This window comes from Coptis chinensis, chromosome 9 (genome assembly GCF_015680905.1).
Source record: "Coptis chinensis isolate HL-2020 chromosome 9, ASM1568090v1, whole genome shotgun sequence".
In the NCBI taxonomy this organism is placed as follows: Eukaryota; Viridiplantae; Streptophyta; class Magnoliopsida; order Ranunculales; family Ranunculaceae; genus Coptis; species Coptis chinensis.
Window position 1 is genome coordinate 39572188 of NC_141464.1, and position 17451 is coordinate 39589638.

A 17451-nucleotide genomic window follows, 5' to 3' on the forward strand; every position below is an offset into this window, starting at 1 on the left:
GTTAGTTCAATCTCCTCAATTTTTCCTCTTCTCGTTTGGTAGTTAAACCTTGCTTGTTAGGTGCTTTCCTTTTTTGTCTTCAAACATGTCTGATTCCGATGATACACGATTGGAGGAGGTGATAGTAGGGTCGTTAGGGTTTGATACTGAAGAAGAATATGTAAAATCTGAATCTGTAGTTGCTTTGGAGAGTAGCTCTGGTCGTTGTGAGGGTTCTTCTTCAAGTGGGTTGCCCCCTAGAAATGTAGATAAGTGTGCTTTGATAAGTTTTGGAGATTTGAGGGATACTTGTGGTATAAATGTTAGCAACCTGGAGATACATGAAATTGGGGATGACCTTGATGCTTTAAGCAATGCATTCATCCCACGGGAATATGGGGTGGTAGTTTGTGAGGGGAAATTGCTAGCTGGCATGAGGATACCGTTCTCACCATTTATCTATAATTTTTTGAACTTTTGTAAGAAAGCGCCTTGCCAGTATGTTGGCAATACTTGGCATTTGTTAAGAGTGTTCGACCTGTTGAATGAGAGATTGGGGTATCGTGTTGAGGTTGGTGTCATTATTGAGCACTTTGTTGTGAAGCGATCACGTGCCAATAATTTTAGTTTGCATACGTGATAAAAGTGATTTTACGTATTCTAACTATCTATGCGTAAACATAAATAATTAAAATATGTAAATACGTGTTTATATCAATATTCCTACTCTCAATAACGAAGTAATATATTAGAGTCAGGATTCGTTCCACTCTTAAACCCTCAAGACTTAAATTGAATTCAACTAATCAAACCCAAAAGGAACAATGGTGAGAGTAATAATTTGATGTGAATTTTCTATTCTACCATTCCCAACAATTGAATCTAAACAAGACATAATATAAAGATTTGAACTTTATTTGTTTAAACTCAATTTGAAACTACTCATGCAATAATTGAATTAAACTAATAATGACAAATAAGTAAATCTAGGGATTTAAGCTAATAAATAAATGAAAATGAAACTAGATTATGGAGAACTAATTAACTTTATTTATCTAATAGGACAATAAGAACAAGATATGATTGAATGAATAACAACTATTTTATTTTTCTAATGAATGATATTCAATGATTTAAATAACTAATCTAAAACAAAGAATGAAACTAATTAATGGAATGAAAACTAAGTAATTAACTAATCTAGATCTAACTTTTCTAACCCTAAACTCCATTAACATTATAACTGCCATTAACAAAGAGTCAAGCTTTTGTTTTTATACTTCCGGATCCAAAAATCGTGCATGGGCTTGGAGCCATGTTTTGGGCGGAAAATCGGACCAAAACCCAATTTCTTTAGTCCAAAATGGGCTCTTCAGCTGCAGTTGGCTTCGACAGATGTTTCGTCCACTTTTGCTCCTCTGATTGGGCCAAGGCTTGGACCATTGGAAAGCTCCTTCGAGCCGGTCGTTTTGACATAAGCTACTCCCAATTCGAGATCCGAGTCCAAAGATCTGGCCTTCGGAAGTTCTGGCGACTTGTGCACTCTTTTCCGCCCGTGTTGACTTTTCAGTTTTGACCCGGGCTTTACAAAGGCTTTGTCTCCTTGAATCTTGGCCTTTATTCACAGAACTCCTTAGCAACCGACCTTTGCTCCTTTATCTTAAAGTGGCACATTTCTGCACATAATAGACTTTGAAGCCCTGAAATGCATAAAAACACGTAATCAGTATTAACTCTTAATTATTACTCACATAATTAGTCTAAAAGTATGATTGTTAAGGGGTTAAAACTACAGTTTTGGGCTCTTATCAATACGCTAATGGGGAAGTCGAGCGTTCTAGACGGTGTGAGCAACGAGACTTGGGAGAGAAGGCTGTTGTTGTTAATTGGAAATTATTGTGCTAGTGGGTTTGCAGTTCATACTAGGGTTTGAAATTTTTCTTGTATGTTTTTGTGTCTTTTATTGTATATTTGAGCAATATTTGTTTGTTTTGAACTGACCTTGGAACTGGTTGTGTTCAGAGGTCGCTATATCTAGTCGTACTAATCGGGGAGTGATCAAGAGGTTTGCTAAGCTTAGCCGAGCTAAGATGCAAGAGAAATTGCCTGAGGTAGCTACTTTATTTGTGGAAAGGGGAGGTCGTGGGATAAGGCTCAAGCAGAGGAGTCAAAAGAAAAGGGCTCGTGGTCAGGTCGATAGTGAGTCTTCTAGCGAGTTCATCATGGAGAGGGAAGATAGTGGCATTTTGACCAGGGAGGCTAGAAATAGGAGCTAGAGCGGGCCTTTGATGCCTTTGGGAGGTGCTAGGGCCTCTGGGGGTGATGGTGGGAGGCCCAAGCTTAGTGGTGGGAAGGGTCACCATTCTGGTTCTGATCCTACTTCCTCGGAACAAACCAAGAGGCGAGCACCCACTCTAGTGGATGTAGATGAGCTGAGAGTTTCAGTTCGTGAACCTAGAAGTTTGTTAAAAAGAAAAATTGTTGCTGACGACGATAGGGTGGCTAAGACAACTCGTCTGGAAAGCATAATGAGGGAAGATTCTGGTCACCGTTCTATAGGGAAAAAAGTTGGGTGTTCTGATAGAGGTTCGGGCTCTCGGGTGAGGTTGTTCCAAAGGGTCGATCTGGGAGATGATGACCTGAAGCCACTCAAGAGGGAGAAGGGTAGTACTGCTGTGGCTGTTATTCCTCCTGCTAGAAGAGAAAAGTCTTATGGTAAGGGTAGTGCCAAGGCTGGTCTTGGTAAGGGGAAAGGCAGCGCTCTTGAGACAGGTGTCACCTATGTTAATCCCGATACTAGAGAAACCCAATACATGATGAGGTATGATTGTAGCTTCCAGTCGGCTCCAATCACGAGTTGCTTGCTGGATAGCATCATTTTTTATTGAGATCGGCAGAACTTGGATGCTATGGGCGACCTTGCTACAAACGTGAGGGCCATGGACCTTGGATATTGCTTGGTACGTACTTGTATAACTTGGCCTTTTGATGTGTATGAGTAGGATGATTTATTAATTTTTGGATGTACTGCTGCTTTGTAGGTACTATCCAGGTATCAAAAGTTGAAAGAGTTGGCCGTGATCGCTGAGGCTGATAAGGGCGAGCGAGAGAAGATGAAGGAAGAACTAGAGAATGTGCGTTCTGTTCAAGTCTCTCTCCAAGCCAGTTATGACGAACTGAAGAAGTAGCACGATGAGGTAGCTCTAGAGAAAATGGTCATGGCAAGGGCGTTGGAGGAAGCAAATGACGAGTTGGCATTGTACACTGGGTACGTGGAGAAGGCAACAGTTGTGGCCAAGGTGGCGAAGGATGCCTATGAGACTCTGTTCGGAGAGGCGACCGAGCTAGCCAAGGAGTACAACAATCTAGAGCAGAAATACCTTGCTTTACAGGAGGAACCATATCGTGGGGCTCGAGGTGCAACAATGTTAGACACGCCTGGAGATGCTAGTACCGTTCTTCCTGTATTTGAAGGTCCTACTCTTGTGGCTGATGTTGTCTCAAATCCCGCCCTGGATGGAGGTGCTGTGAAGGACGTGCTGGAGCCCCTAGCCATTGAGAGTTTGCTGAATGCTTCTTGAATCTTGTCAGCTGTGAAAGAAATGTCCCCTTGTTTTTGTTTATCTTATATGTGATTGGTTGTTATAATACAATAGAGCTGGTTTCCTGGGTTTACCTGGGCAGTTCGCCTTTATCTATTGATGTATGGCCTATGACCCGATACATTAAGAGCTGATAACCTGGGCTTGCCTAGGTAGTTAGCCTTTATTATCTGCTTTAGTTTGAGTTCGGAATGAACTGGTTTCCTGAGCTAATTCGGACAGTTCGTTCTCTTACATTTATGCAATGCATGCTTACTCTCCTTGATCCTTTTCTTGATGTCTTGAATGCAATTTGCCTGATGTTATTGCACTTGTCTAGCATTGTAGGTTCCAACTGGTAAGAAGTGTCCAGGCTATGTAACCTTCGAGCTCGAGTGAGCGTCTTGCTCTTGTAAAGAGTTTTTCACTGAGTCGCATCTAGCATTATAGGTTTCGACTAGTGAGAAGTGCTAAGGCTATGTAGCATGTTGGCTAGAATGAGCGTCCTGCTCATATAGAGCGTTCTTCACTGAGTCGCGTCTAGAGTTGTAGGCTTCGACTAGTGAGAAGTGCTAAGGCTATGTAGCCTGTGGGCTCGAATGAGCATCTTGCTCGTATAGAACGTTCTTTACTAAGTCGCGTCTAGCGTTGTAGGCTTCAACTAGTGAGAAGTGCTAAGGCTATGTTGCCTGTGGGCTCGAGTGAGCATTTTGCTCTTAAAGAGTGCCCTCCATGTTAGAGCATTCTACTGAGAGAGGACTTTAGCACGTGTTTGGCACGTGTGAGGAGGCAAAATGTTTGTGAGCAGAAATAGTAAGCACCTCGTGTTGTGGAATTTCAAAAGATGGCGGTCGGGCGGCACGTCGGTTAGGGTTTTGATGTATTAATGGTATGTCTTGGGAAGTGAAACAGTTTACCCTAAAATCTTTTCGTGAGAGGTTTAGGGGTACTGGTTTGTTATTTCCCTTAACCAATTTTCCAAAGTTCTTGTCAAAGCTCTAGAGCGCTTCAGGTTAGCTTCCGACTTCTTTTCCTTTCTCTTCTTTTATGATATGTAAGTTTTGTATGCTTCTTTTGTTGAATGTTGCGTTGTCTATGAAGTGTATGATGGTTAGGATAAATGGTGATGATGATGGAATTTCGGTCTCTCCAACGGGTAGGGCGAGGGAGGGCTCTCCCCTCGTTTTGGATGAGATCGATTTCTTGCCGCGTCTTAGGGCCAATATAGGTAAGCGGAAGGTTGTTGCTTTTGACTTGAGGGCCACGAAGTGGTCCAAACCTGTGGGTCGTTCTAACTCTGGTTCGCGCAAGCGAACTGGAGGTGTGGTGTTCAGGTGCCCGAGCTCTACGGGTGTGGTCGACCTAAACTGCTTACAACCATGGTGTGGCGGGCAAGGGAAAAGTTGTTGCTGGAGAAAGTTCTGAGACTGGTTCGTTGGGGAGGCGGCTTGGTGACCTGGGAAGCAACTTCGTCTATACTGGGAAGACGGGGAAGAAGCGTGCAGTGAAACGATCTGACTGCAGCTTTGGGTCGGCACCTATAGCTAATTGTCTCCTGGAAGGGATTGTATTAGAATGTGATAAGGAAGGGCTAGAAGGCCAAGATTTGGACAAGACTTTGAAGACCATGGACATAGCTTGCTGTTTGGTAAGCTTTTAATCTTCTCTGGTCTCTTTCTATCTTATTGGTGAGAGTAACATTGCTATTTTCATTTGTAGTTTCTTGCTGGATATCAGAAATTAAAGCACACTGCCCAAGTTATGGAAGCTAAGGAAAACGATGTGGGCAAGGTAAAGAAGGAACTGGAGGTTTTGAGGACAATGCATTAGAACGCTGTATCTGAGAGGACGACAATGGTCAATTCGATGCTTAACTTGCAGGAAAGATTGGGTGCAGTAACAGAGTACGCCAAGCATTGCAAGTCGGTTGCATGAAAGGCTCAGTAGGCATATGGCTAAGTGTGCCAAGATTATTTGTTACTGGAGGAGACGTACTTTCAATTGAAAGGTGAGAGTGAACGTGGGGCTCTAGGTACAAGTGTGCTTGTCGTACCTGGAGATCCTAGTAACATTTCGTCTACCAGTATTGTTCCTGTTGAGCAAGCTGACGGGCCTGCTGATGATAAGCATGTTACTCCTGGTGCTTGATCATTGCTTCTAGATTTCTTCTTCCTTTGTGTAAGTTGTGCGGCTTTTGAATATTTCTCCCTGAATTCATGTTTGTAAGTGGTTGTAAAACAATAGAACTGGTTTCCTGGGCTTGACTGGGCAGTTTGTTTTTGAAATGGTTGGGGCGTGGCCCAGATACATTAAGAGCTGATACCCTGGGGAAACCTGGGCAATTCGTGTTATTTATAATGTAGCAAACTGGTGTCCACATAAGTGGCCGTTCGGTTATTTTGAAGAACTGGTTTCCTGAGTGTGCTCAGGCAGTTCATTTGTTTTGCACGTTATAGAACGCATGATGTTTACTTTTATATGAATGTTTGTCGCATATTGTTTTGACATTTCGTAGGAATTTGACCTAGAAATATATATCCTGTTGTCTAGGAAAACGTAGGATGTTATAAATCGTTTGTGCTCGATTAAGCGCACTGCTCAGGAGAACGGTTTGACTATTCCAGAGAACATTCTGCACTAAGTTGATCCTACAGTTCTGTGTATTCAATTAGTAGGAAATGTTGGAGCTATGAAGCCCTTGAGCTCGAGTAAGCATTGTAGCTTAAGTAAGCATGCTGCTCTTAGAGAGCATTCTACACTAAGTTAATCCTAGAAATGTAGGTTTTGAACTAGTGAGAGGTGTGTGAGCTATGTAGCCCTGAGCTCGAGTGAGCGTTTGGTCATTTAGAACGTTTGAGCATTAGAGAGCGTTTAAGTTCGTTTGAATGTTTTGCTTTTAGAAAGCGTTCTGTAGTTAGTTGACCCTAGAAGTATAGGTCTCCAACTAACGAGCAGTGTTAAGGCTAAGTAGCCTATGAGCTATGTAGCCCTGAGCTCGAGTGAACGTTTTGATGTGGAGAATGTTTAAGCCTTGTAGAACGTTTAAGCCTTGTAGAATGTTTAAGCCTTGTAGAATGTTTTAGTTCGAGTGAGCATTCTGCGTTTAGAGAGCGAGCTATGCGTCAACTTGATAACATTAAGGGATTGCAGTGCATTGATGCAAGAATAAAAACTATGTGTATAAATACTAAGAGTAAAAACTCGTGGAAATGGAATTTTTTATTGATAAAATTTCTTTAACAAGAAAGTATTCCAAGGACGCGAAAGTGCCTGTCCCTCTTGGGTTTTGATCCAATATGCTCCATTGCAAAGGTCTCGTTCCCCTACTATACAAGGGCCTTCCCATGTTGGTGCCAGTTTTGAGTCATCCTTAGTATTTTTCAAGACTAGGTTGCCAGGTTGAAAACTTCGAGGGTTAACTCGCTTGTTGTATGTCTTCCTCAGAGTTTGCTGGTAGGATGCCCACTCGAATGGCTGTTAGGTCGTAGGGTTTTTCCAGTAGGTCGACTTCTCTTGCGAGAATGGCATCGTTCTGACCGGTTTCAACGATCTCTGAGCGGGTTGTTGTAACGGTCAACTTAGTAGGGATGACAACCTCAGTGTCGTAGCATAATGAGAACGGGGACTCGCCTATACTAGAACGAGCTATCGTTCTATGGGCCCATAGAATGTTTTCTAGTGCATTGGCCATTGACTCTTATTCTTTTCGATCTTCTTTTTCAAGTTTTCCAGAATTGCTTTGTTACTAGCTTCTGCTTGACCATTACTCTGGCGTACTGGGGAGTGGAGAATGCGTGGATGATTTTCCACTTAGCCAAGAATTCTTTAACTGTTTTTCCTTTGAACTGGGAGCCATTATCCATCACCAGCGTGTGGGGGAGGCTAAATTTGGTAATAATGTTGGTCCAAATGAAGCTTTTGACATTAGATTCTTTGACATGAGCCAAGGGAATGGCTTCCACCCATTTGGTGAAATAGTTTGTTGTGGCTAGGATGAATCGAAAGCCTGTGCTTTTCTGTGGAATGAATGGACCCATGATGTCCAAACCCCACATGTGGAATGGCCAAGGGCTAGCAATGTTGATGAGTTCTCGAGCTGGCTGGATGATATTGTGGCCAAACGTTTGGCACTTGATTCATTTGAGTACGTACTTTTTTGCATCGATCTGCATTCTTGGCCAGAAGTAGCCTTGTGAGATCGTTTTGTGAGCCAAAGAGCGACCTCCTGCGTGATTACCGCATTCTCCATCATGGATCTCTGCGAAAATCATCTGACCTTGTTCTGGGCTTATGCACCTCAGATGAGGCCTTCCGACGGACTTTCTAAACAGTTTGTCATTTACTAGGCAGTAACGATCTAACTGGTAGTGAATTTGTCTGGCCTTGAGTCGATCTTCTGGTGCTTTGCCTAGTTTGACATAATCTATTATAGGTTGCATCCATGTTTGGCTCATCTGAGTTTTAGAGAGTGGGCATAGGTCCCTGACTTAAAAAACGTGCTCATTTTGGTAAGCGGGTCTATCGATTACTTCGATGAGTAGCTTCCTAGGGTCACAGTTAGGTGTTTAGGTCGCTAGGTACGCCAGCTGTCCGCGTGGCGATTCTCTTCCCATGGGAAATGGTGTATGATGACTTTCTTAAAATAAGGTAGTATTTGATTCACAATTTGAAAATATTTGGAAAGGTTACCTTCATTGGTGGTGTATTCATGGTGACCTGGTGAACGACCAGTTGTGAATCGCTAAAAACCTTTAACTCCTGGACCTCGAGTTCCAACGGCGTGTGAAGCCCCATAATCAAGGCGAACTGATTTTTCCACCATGTTGCCATCTGGTGACACTATGACTACACCTACTCCACTGCCACCTGGGTTGCTTGCTCCATCTATGAAAAGTGACTATACAGATGCGTCCTATTTTTTAGAGGTCGGGATGTCGACTGTTGTTCCCAATTGAGATCGTCGAGTGGGAAATCGGCAAAGAAATCTGCAACGACTTGTCCCTTCTATGAGGTTCTCGGGGTGAACTCTATGTGGTGTTCCCCGAGTTCTTCTGCCTATATTACCATGCGAGTTGTCTTGTTGGCTTTGAGAAGGATCTTTTTCAGAGGTAGATCAGTTCGAACTTTGATTGGATGCACCTAGAAGTATGGCCTGAACTTTCTTGCGGAATAAAGTAGTGCCAGTACTGCCTTTTCAATTGTGGAATAGTTCTTTTCAGATGGTAATATCGTCTTGCTAGTGAAGTAGATCGGCTTTTCCGCGTTCTGCTCCTCTTTGAAGAGAACCAAACTGATGGCGAAGTCAGTGACGGCCAAGTATAGCCCCAGTGTCTCTCCATCAATTGGTTTTGCTAGTACGGGTGATGTTGTGAGGTATTCTTTGAGAGTGAAGAATGCCTGGTGGCATTGCTTGTTCCATGAGAACTGTTCACCCTTTTTGAGAATTTGTAGGAAAGGTCGGCATTTGTCAGATACTCTCGATATGAATCGGTTCAGAGCTGCCACCATCCCAGACAATTTCTGTATCTGCTTCTTCATTTTTGGATCTGGCATATCCAAGAGCGCTCGAATCTGATCTGGGTTTGCTTCTATCCCTCGTTGAGATTCTTGATATCCAAGAAATTTCCCAGAGGATGCTCTGAAAAGGCATTTCTCAGGATTGAGCTTCATTTGAGTTCACCTCAATCTAGAGAACGCTTGTTTGAGATGGCCCAAGTGATCTCCAGCTTTCTGGCTTTTTACCACTATGTCGTCTATGTAGACCTCCATGGTATCACCTAACATGTCTTGGAACATATCGGTGGGGTCAATTCTAGGCATATCGATGTACGACCAAGCAAAAACATATTTATTTAATGATAAAAAGCTTACAAGTTGTGCCTTGAGAGTAGGGTCAAGGTTAGCTCCTATATAAATGAACTTAAGGTCATCCTTAGTTCCTAGGTTGACCTTTTCCTTAAGCTCGGTCTGAGCAGCCGTTTCAGTGGGCTGAGCGACCTCTGGGGTCTTAGTCTCTGGCGGTGTCTCTTTGACCAGAAGGGGTGGGGCGACCTCTGGGGTCTGAACTTCTGGAGGGGTGTGTTAGACTGAGCCCCTAGTGTTCTCCTTTGTCAATTCGCTTTGGGGGGCCTTGGTCAGGATCTTGACCTCAGAGATGAAGTCTTCTGCCAGCTTAGCTTTAGCGATCTATCCCTTGTCTTTGAGTGAAACCCCAGCAGGCTTGTTAACTGAGAGGATCTGGTTGCAATTGTGGGCATCGAGCTGGTTTCTTCTGAGCTCCATCATGCCTCTGGGGCCAAAGAACCGTAAAACCTGATGAAGTATTGATGGAACTGCTTGCATCTTGTGGATCCAACGTCATCTTAAAATAACAATATATGACGAGTTGACATCCAGAACGCTGAAACACGTGTTGATGCTGACCTTCTCTGCGTGCGACCCAACTGAGATAGGTAGAATGATGTCTCCTATTGGGTCGGCTCGTGATCCGTTGAAGCCATAGAGGGGGGCTATTGGATCGATCATGACTGACCTGGGCATGTTCATCTCCTTTAGAGTTTGGTAGAATAAGATGTCACACGAACTGCCTGGGTCTATCAGGACGCGCTTGACAGTCCAGTCGCTGATCTTGACGTGGACCACTAGGGCATCATTGTGTGGGAGACACACCTTGTTGAGATCGGCCTCAGTGAAGGTGATGTCTCCTGAGTTGCAAGCCGTTGCATATGGGGCAGTAGCCACTTGGGAGAAGAATTGGTAGACCTCATGTAGAGCCCCTACTCGTCTCCTTTTCTCCCTGGAGGACACGACAGAGTCGTCTTGGATCATATTGATTGTTCTATGATTCTCCCTGTCATAAGAGTGTTTGCGGTGTTCATGGCGAGAACGCTCATTGGTGCGTCCTCTAGCGTGTGAACGAGGTCATTGGTGGTGGCATGGGGGAGATCAGCTTTGTTCTTGGCGAGCCATGAGCTTTTGGCCCAGGTCGTCATCGGCTATATCAGTATAGTGCTTGGTATGACCTGCCTCAATGAGGTCTTGGAGGTAGTGCTTGAATCCGCGGCAGTCGTTGGTCTCATGGCACTTTGCTTTGTGGAAAGCACAGTATGGCTTTCCTGGTGTGTCCTCTGGTCGCTTTACCTCAGGTCGGTAATAGGTCGTTATTCACTACACCATAACTGTTAATTTGTAACGGATATACATCCATTACAAAAAATATTAGTAACGGTTATCTTGCGTTGACACAAAAGTGTGACAAATATTAGTAACAAATATCTGTAACACTTATTATCCGTTACAAAATTTACTAACGGTTATAAAGTGTCACTGAAATTAATTTCAGTAACGGATACGTAACTGTTACAATATATTAGTAACGATTAATAATTTGTATGCAATTGATTAATTGTTGGCAATTATCCATTTCTAACGGATATATCCGTTACTAATAGTTTGTAGTATTAAAAACAATAATTGGATTTTGTGGGCTTTTGTTTTGGTCGGGCCAGCCACCCACAATGTAACTGTACCTGTTCACTCCATTACATATCAACCAAATTATTTTACTCATCCGTTCTAACAAAATCTACCACCACACCACTTCGACACAACACAATCCACAATCAGTACGTACTATACAACTAAAAAATATATATATTAATTTTATAATAATATAAAAACACAAAGTACAAAGTTCCTTTCAGGTATACATATACTCTAAACTAGAAATTTTCCACCAAAAATACATCAGAAATGACCTATGAATTAAATAAGAAAGAGCCAATGTTTCAAGAGTTGGTTCAACTTTATCAACACGCTCCATCAAAAGTTCAAAATATCTACAAATATCAATAATGAAATATATTTTCATCTTACAGAGTACAAGACTAGTATATCACCCATACAAAAGCATACTAATTATTAACATACCATTAGTAATGTCTTCGTTTCGCATCCATTACTTTGCTTGCCTTCAATGAATTAGTTAACTTGTTTTAACCACTTGGCCTCCACTTAGAATTTTTTTGAAGGAGACGAGTAAGAGATGGAATTATCCTACTTGTAGACAATGTCATTTGGTAAGGATGAATGGTGATACAGAATATTAGCAACAAGATCCAGAATAGAGTATACCTGAGCATTTCAAAACATCCTATTAATGAGGGATATCACAACCTAATATTCGTAAGATGAAAAATAAAACCTGAAGCTTTCTTACTTGAGAAGTGAGAACATATCCTCGTGCATTCCTCTTCCCACATATAATTTAGGCTGTGCAAACAGTAACAACAAGATCTTAAATTTCACTGACTTGATAGTTCCAGATAATTTATCAAATCAGATTAAATCATTTCATCCATCTCACACCTGTGCAAAGTATTTTGTGGAAATACATCTATGATTTATCTAATGGTTTTGTTGCATGAAGGTCTTGAATCTTAGATCATTCGTGTAAAGTTTTGGATTAGCACAACTTACAAAAAAAAAAAGCATTGCATTGAATGAAAACCCAAACCAAGCTAATACCATTGACTAAGCCCTCTATGCAATCGCATTGAGAAATGTAAGACTAAGAAGAGGCTGGCCAACGACTTAGCTAGGCAGGCCAGTGGAGCAATAATCCAAATTGAGATGCAAGTCCTTGGACTGGTTATTATCATACTAATTGATAGCTACATAGTGTGCAAGAAGTGTAACATTGCCCTATGAATAAATTATATGTATGGTACATTGCATAGTTACTACTACAAATATCCGAAACATACTTATAAACGATGAATTACCTTGCAAAAAATTAAGTATAGCCCAAGTTTTGAATATACTCATAACACTTTTAAAGACGTCTTCATCAAATAAAGTTGTAAGAGATCTTGAAGGACTCCATGCAATGATGATTATAGCCTGAAAATGAACCCAAGTTACACTGCAGTTACTATATATTACCAAGATGATATACCTATGCAAGTATTTGGCAAAAGCGCACACTTACTTAGACTTATCGTGAGCAACACCTTTTCCCATAGACTCAACCCTTAATTAAGGGGTTTATGACATTTAAAAATCAGAAGTGTAACTCAAAGATACTGGCTTCTACAACATGCTAGCTTCTCAGAAGTGTGCAGCAACATGCTAGCTTCTCAAACATACCAATCAACCAATAATAATAATAATAAAAAAAAAAAACTAACAAAAACCCAAATTAATAACTATAACCTGCGTCTGAATCTCTGTGGTGGCTCACGGTTCCTTCTGTTAGTACGAGAACGAACCCTCCCAACATGCGAGTGAATCGCACACGAAACACAATACTTCATCTTAGCATACAACTTAGGTAGAGTTATATTCTTTATTCAAAACTGCAAAACCAAAATACCCATCATCAGAAATCCAAATAATTCTTAAATCTTAACCTACTAGTTATGAATTTGACGTACATTAATACCTTCATCTGCTAGTTATACCTAGAGCGCTGGAGTGGAAGCGTGAGATAGTTGAAAGTGAGGAACGATCATCAGTAGAGCCAACTCGAGTTGCAACTTGTACTTCAGGTCCTAGAATAACTTTAATGGCTGATAAAATTTGTTGTGCAACAGGAGGTGAAATTGGCGTGCCATATAGATGGGCAGGGCAAGTGTACTTCAGGTACTCGATAAGCTCGTAAAATCAAAATAAAAAGTATAAGTAGTCACAAATTTGAACACCACAAGTTCAAGTTGCATACTAACATCAAAGATAATCCAAAAGTGTTCCTTGTTGCTCTTAAATAAGCTACCTAAACCAATGTGGAAATAAATAGGCTTAAGAAGAAAGACAAAAAATAAATAAATATTGAACAAAACCAGTGTTTCAAATGAAAGACGGTGATCATGGAGGAATGGGCATGTAGTCATGTATAAAAATTATGAACTAGCATCGGGGGCGCTTGATGGTGTGACACTCAACAATTTCTTCGTAACCAGTTAACAAAGCATTAGGTCCACTTTCCTTTATACACTTAATCTAATAAGAAAAATAAGGATTGGAATAGCGACATGCGGACGAATCATCATTAAACCTCACTGCCCTAGTATACAGATGGCCCGCCCATCATTGGTCTAATATTTAGTTAGATGGTCGACTCTTGATGTTGCTAAGTTTGTTGCTAAAAGAAAGAAATTCATTTCGCAATCAAAACTAAATCCATTGTCACAATTATAGGAATTGAAGTTTTCTAAGTAGACTGATAAAACTAAAACCTGACTCAGGTAAGAAAACTAGGGTTAACATAAGATGCATGATCCACCATATAATTTACTCATTCAAAACACCAAAAAAGCATGCTCATGTCTGTCAATTATGGTTCCTATTATAAATATCTGTATCCTATATCTCCAATAAATATGAGCAAGAAGATAAAAAAAAAACCTTGGACCCCGCAATATAACCACCACATGAACCAAACGATTTCATAAAAGTTCCCATCATGACTTCCACATCAGCAGTATCGACACCTAGGAGCTCACAAACACCCTTCCTGTTTTACCAACTGCTCTAATGTTGTGTGCTTCATCCAAATATGTATATGCCTGTTTCAAGGAAAAATGATATTAAAAAAATAACTAGTGGGAAAGGGCATTGGCTCAATCAAATCAATTGTGAGAGTTCTAAGCAGGTAGAGTAAGCACTGGATCCTGCAAAAACATAATAACTTAAAAAGTCTACATTCTACGAAAGAAATTTTCATTTATTTATTTATATGTGTGCATGAATCCTTACCTTCCACGACCAATTTAAGATTATAAGAAAAGATGTGCATGAAAGTCCTTAAGTCGATCTCTATACACATAAGAGTTGTTTAGGAAGCAACACCTTGGTTAAGCCAAAAAAGAAAGAATGGCAGTACTCATGCACTAGACAATATAGTTAAGGACGTTGTGCACACAAAAATGGGACTAAGTAAAGGAAAGAATCAGATCTAAAAATGGGACTAACCTCAATTTAATGCTATATTTCATGACTGATGAGATTGATATAGATATACCTAAAATATAGAGAATAAAGTGATGTCAAAAAATAAATTTGTTGCAATCTATACTTCTATTCCGTGATAATACATTAATTGACTAAGAGACGTAGAAATAACAAAGTTTGTCCACCAAAGTAGATGCGCATTCCCTGCAATAAAGTGCTAGAAATGCCAAACACAATTATCCTCACGCATCTAAATATTCATAACAATTACTTGTACTACATGAAGACTCTACAACATTACAATACAAACAAACGAAGAGTAAAAGACGCAACAAAACAAAATACAACATCTATAGCGTAATTATGCTACTTGCCAATGATTCGCAATGTAAACACAAAGTTTCAAAATACCATATCTTTCTACACTACCTAGAACTCTGACGAAAGCTTTAACCTAATTAAAAAAATCAGCTCCCAGGCCGTCTGCACTCTATCCTCAAAGTGTCTCCAAATAAATGCATATTAATAATTTCATATCAATCCCTCCATAAAGTGAACATATCAATGAACAAAAGGCTACTAGATCCTCAATAAACAAGGTAGCACCCAAACTACCCAACTTTAAAGCCACGTAATCTCATTAAACACTTTCGTTGGCCTGGTTAAAAACCACAATACCGTAGCAAGTGACTATCGGGGTTGAATCTAAAAACAAATTCGAACTATAAAGCCTATACTCTAATTCAAAAAAATTGTGGGGAAAAATACCTTAAAACCCCAAAATCATACTGGATTTCAACATTGCGTAGTTCGGAAGGGAAACATATACTAGCAATAATCCTCTCGAAGTAGTGAACACTCAATGAACAAACACAAGGCTACTAGATCCAAACTACCCAACTTTAAACTCAGGTAATCGTATTGAATACATCAGCTATCCAGTTTAAACACTGTACTACATAACATCGAAGTAGAATCTATAAGCAAACGTGAATTGTAAGCCCCCTATACTCTAAATCAACAAAACTACCAAATATAATGTTGGGGCTATTCCCATTATCTAATTCGTACATTACAAAATGAACTTAGCTCATATGCACACAACAAAAGGCCGCATCTATGAAAAACTAGATCTAAAACAAAACAAAGTCATTTACATTGGTCCATCCAAGTCTGGCAAACAACTTAGACTAGGCAGGTACCGATAATTAGAGCCTGCAATGAACATGATGGTGTTTAGCATTATGGAAAGCTCATAAAATGGTCTTAAATCCAAATAAGATATTATTATGAGTTGGTTGAGTTAGTCAGACTCCATTGTTTAACATACACATTCACATTTCTTCATACCATCTTCCATATTGTGAAAACTCGTCTTCAATTCTTCATCCAGGTAGAGAGAATTTCTTGTAATTGAATGAAGATTGTAGACTTTTTTAGTATGTAACTAAACCGTTACAGAACTAGACATCTCGAGACACAAAAACAGTAAAGTACTCATTGAGACATTTTGTCAAACATGTAGGACACAAAGACTTAATTACATACTAATTATTATCAACAAAGCTATCATTCTAATCATATTCTAACTTGCTGAAATAACTAGTACAATATTGATTTCGTATCTTATATAACTAGTACATGGAGAGATGTGAGAAAAAACACCCTCTAACTTTACATCTAGTTTCTTAAGTTCCTCCTCATTCTTCACCTTCATCGAAGCCAAAACACCTTCCTCCTTCTCCAACACACCATCTGTAAGATGCAAGAAGAGAAAATGATTTGAACTAAGCTTTTCCTATTCCATTAATGGGGTTTACAAGTATTCACTTTTTCTCTCTCTATTTACATGTGAGAAACAAAAAAAGTAAAGTTGGAAAAATGAATCTGGTCCTTTTCTTTCTTTTGTCTCCACTCCTTTTATAGTTGCTCCACATGTGTCCATCCAATAGCTTTTTGACATGTCACTATCCTTGTCTCTTTCCTTTGTACCTAAAATTTATAATGAATATATCGGCCCTCATGCCGATATTGTATTAGAACTTTATTGAAATAATGGCAAATATCGGTATGTACGATATTTGAGCACCACACCATCACCAATCAAGTGTTCATACAAAGGTGCCATATCTACAAAACATTACAATATATTAACTAATTAAATATTGTATTTTTATTCATATTTAAGATAAAAGAAACAAAGGGGCGTTTATATTATTTTCATCTGACTTAACCATGGTTAAAACTTCTTCTTTGAGTTGGACTTTCTAAATGTCGGGGATATCTGGGTGTGTTAAAAGGAAGAGCTTGTTTGCTAGTACTAGATGGGGTTAGGGGTTTTTCGGTTTCCTTTTTTGTGTGCGATCGACCTAAAAACAATTCTATTTCATGATGATGAGATTGATAGAGAAGAAAAGAACGAAAAATGCCTCATATGGATCCCGGCATGGCGGTGGTAGCGAGAACCAAATACCAACACTTCACCCCTTTTTTCCTGTTTTGTTTACTCTTTTCTTACACAAGGTCTTGACCTAATGAGCGCGATGTGAAAAAATCCCGCTTAGATTTTCACCTTTTTTCTTTGGATTTTTTTTAATTGGTCTCAATTTTTCTGTAAGATTTTAACATTGGTCACACTTGAAGATCCGTTAGTTAATATCTTGAGAAACATCACAAAATAATTCGAATAATTTACTAACGGTTAGGTAACTTTGTAACGGAATTATAATTGTTAGTAATTTACTAACGGATAAATATGTGTTACAAACGAGAAATTGCATTTGTTAGAAAATCCTTATTATGGTGTAGTGGTTTTTATTTTCTTCAGTATGTAGCTTGGAGATCTTATCGGCCTGTGAACTTCGCGTTTAGGTAATAGCCCCGGTACCAAACTTCGTCCCTAAGGTCCGGTAGTTTGTTTGAGGGCGGGCAACGCGTCGAG

General features: G+C 40.1%; 1 long non-coding RNA gene across 8 annotated transcripts; it reads right to left on the minus strand.

The window, feature by feature from the left end:
* Positions 1-11195: 11195 nt before the first annotated feature.
* On the minus strand, positions 11196-16420 carry LOC147475942 (uncharacterized). Of its 8 annotated transcripts, none has more exons than XR_015207903.1 (9): positions 16222-16419; positions 14532-14580; positions 13965-14125; positions 13003-13214; positions 12774-12916; positions 12550-12693; positions 12344-12461; positions 11779-11831; positions 11196-11693 (listed from the first exon to the last, which is right to left on the minus strand). It is a non-coding gene; the product is annotated as an uncharacterized LOC147475942 (long non-coding RNA). The 8 variants fall into 8 exon arrangements; XR_015207902.1 differs by having other exon boundaries at positions 11196-11398; positions 11490-11693; positions 12550-12916; XR_015207905.1 differs by having other exon boundaries at positions 12550-12916; positions 12995-13214; positions 16222-16420.
* Positions 16421-17451: the final 1031 nt, after the last annotated feature.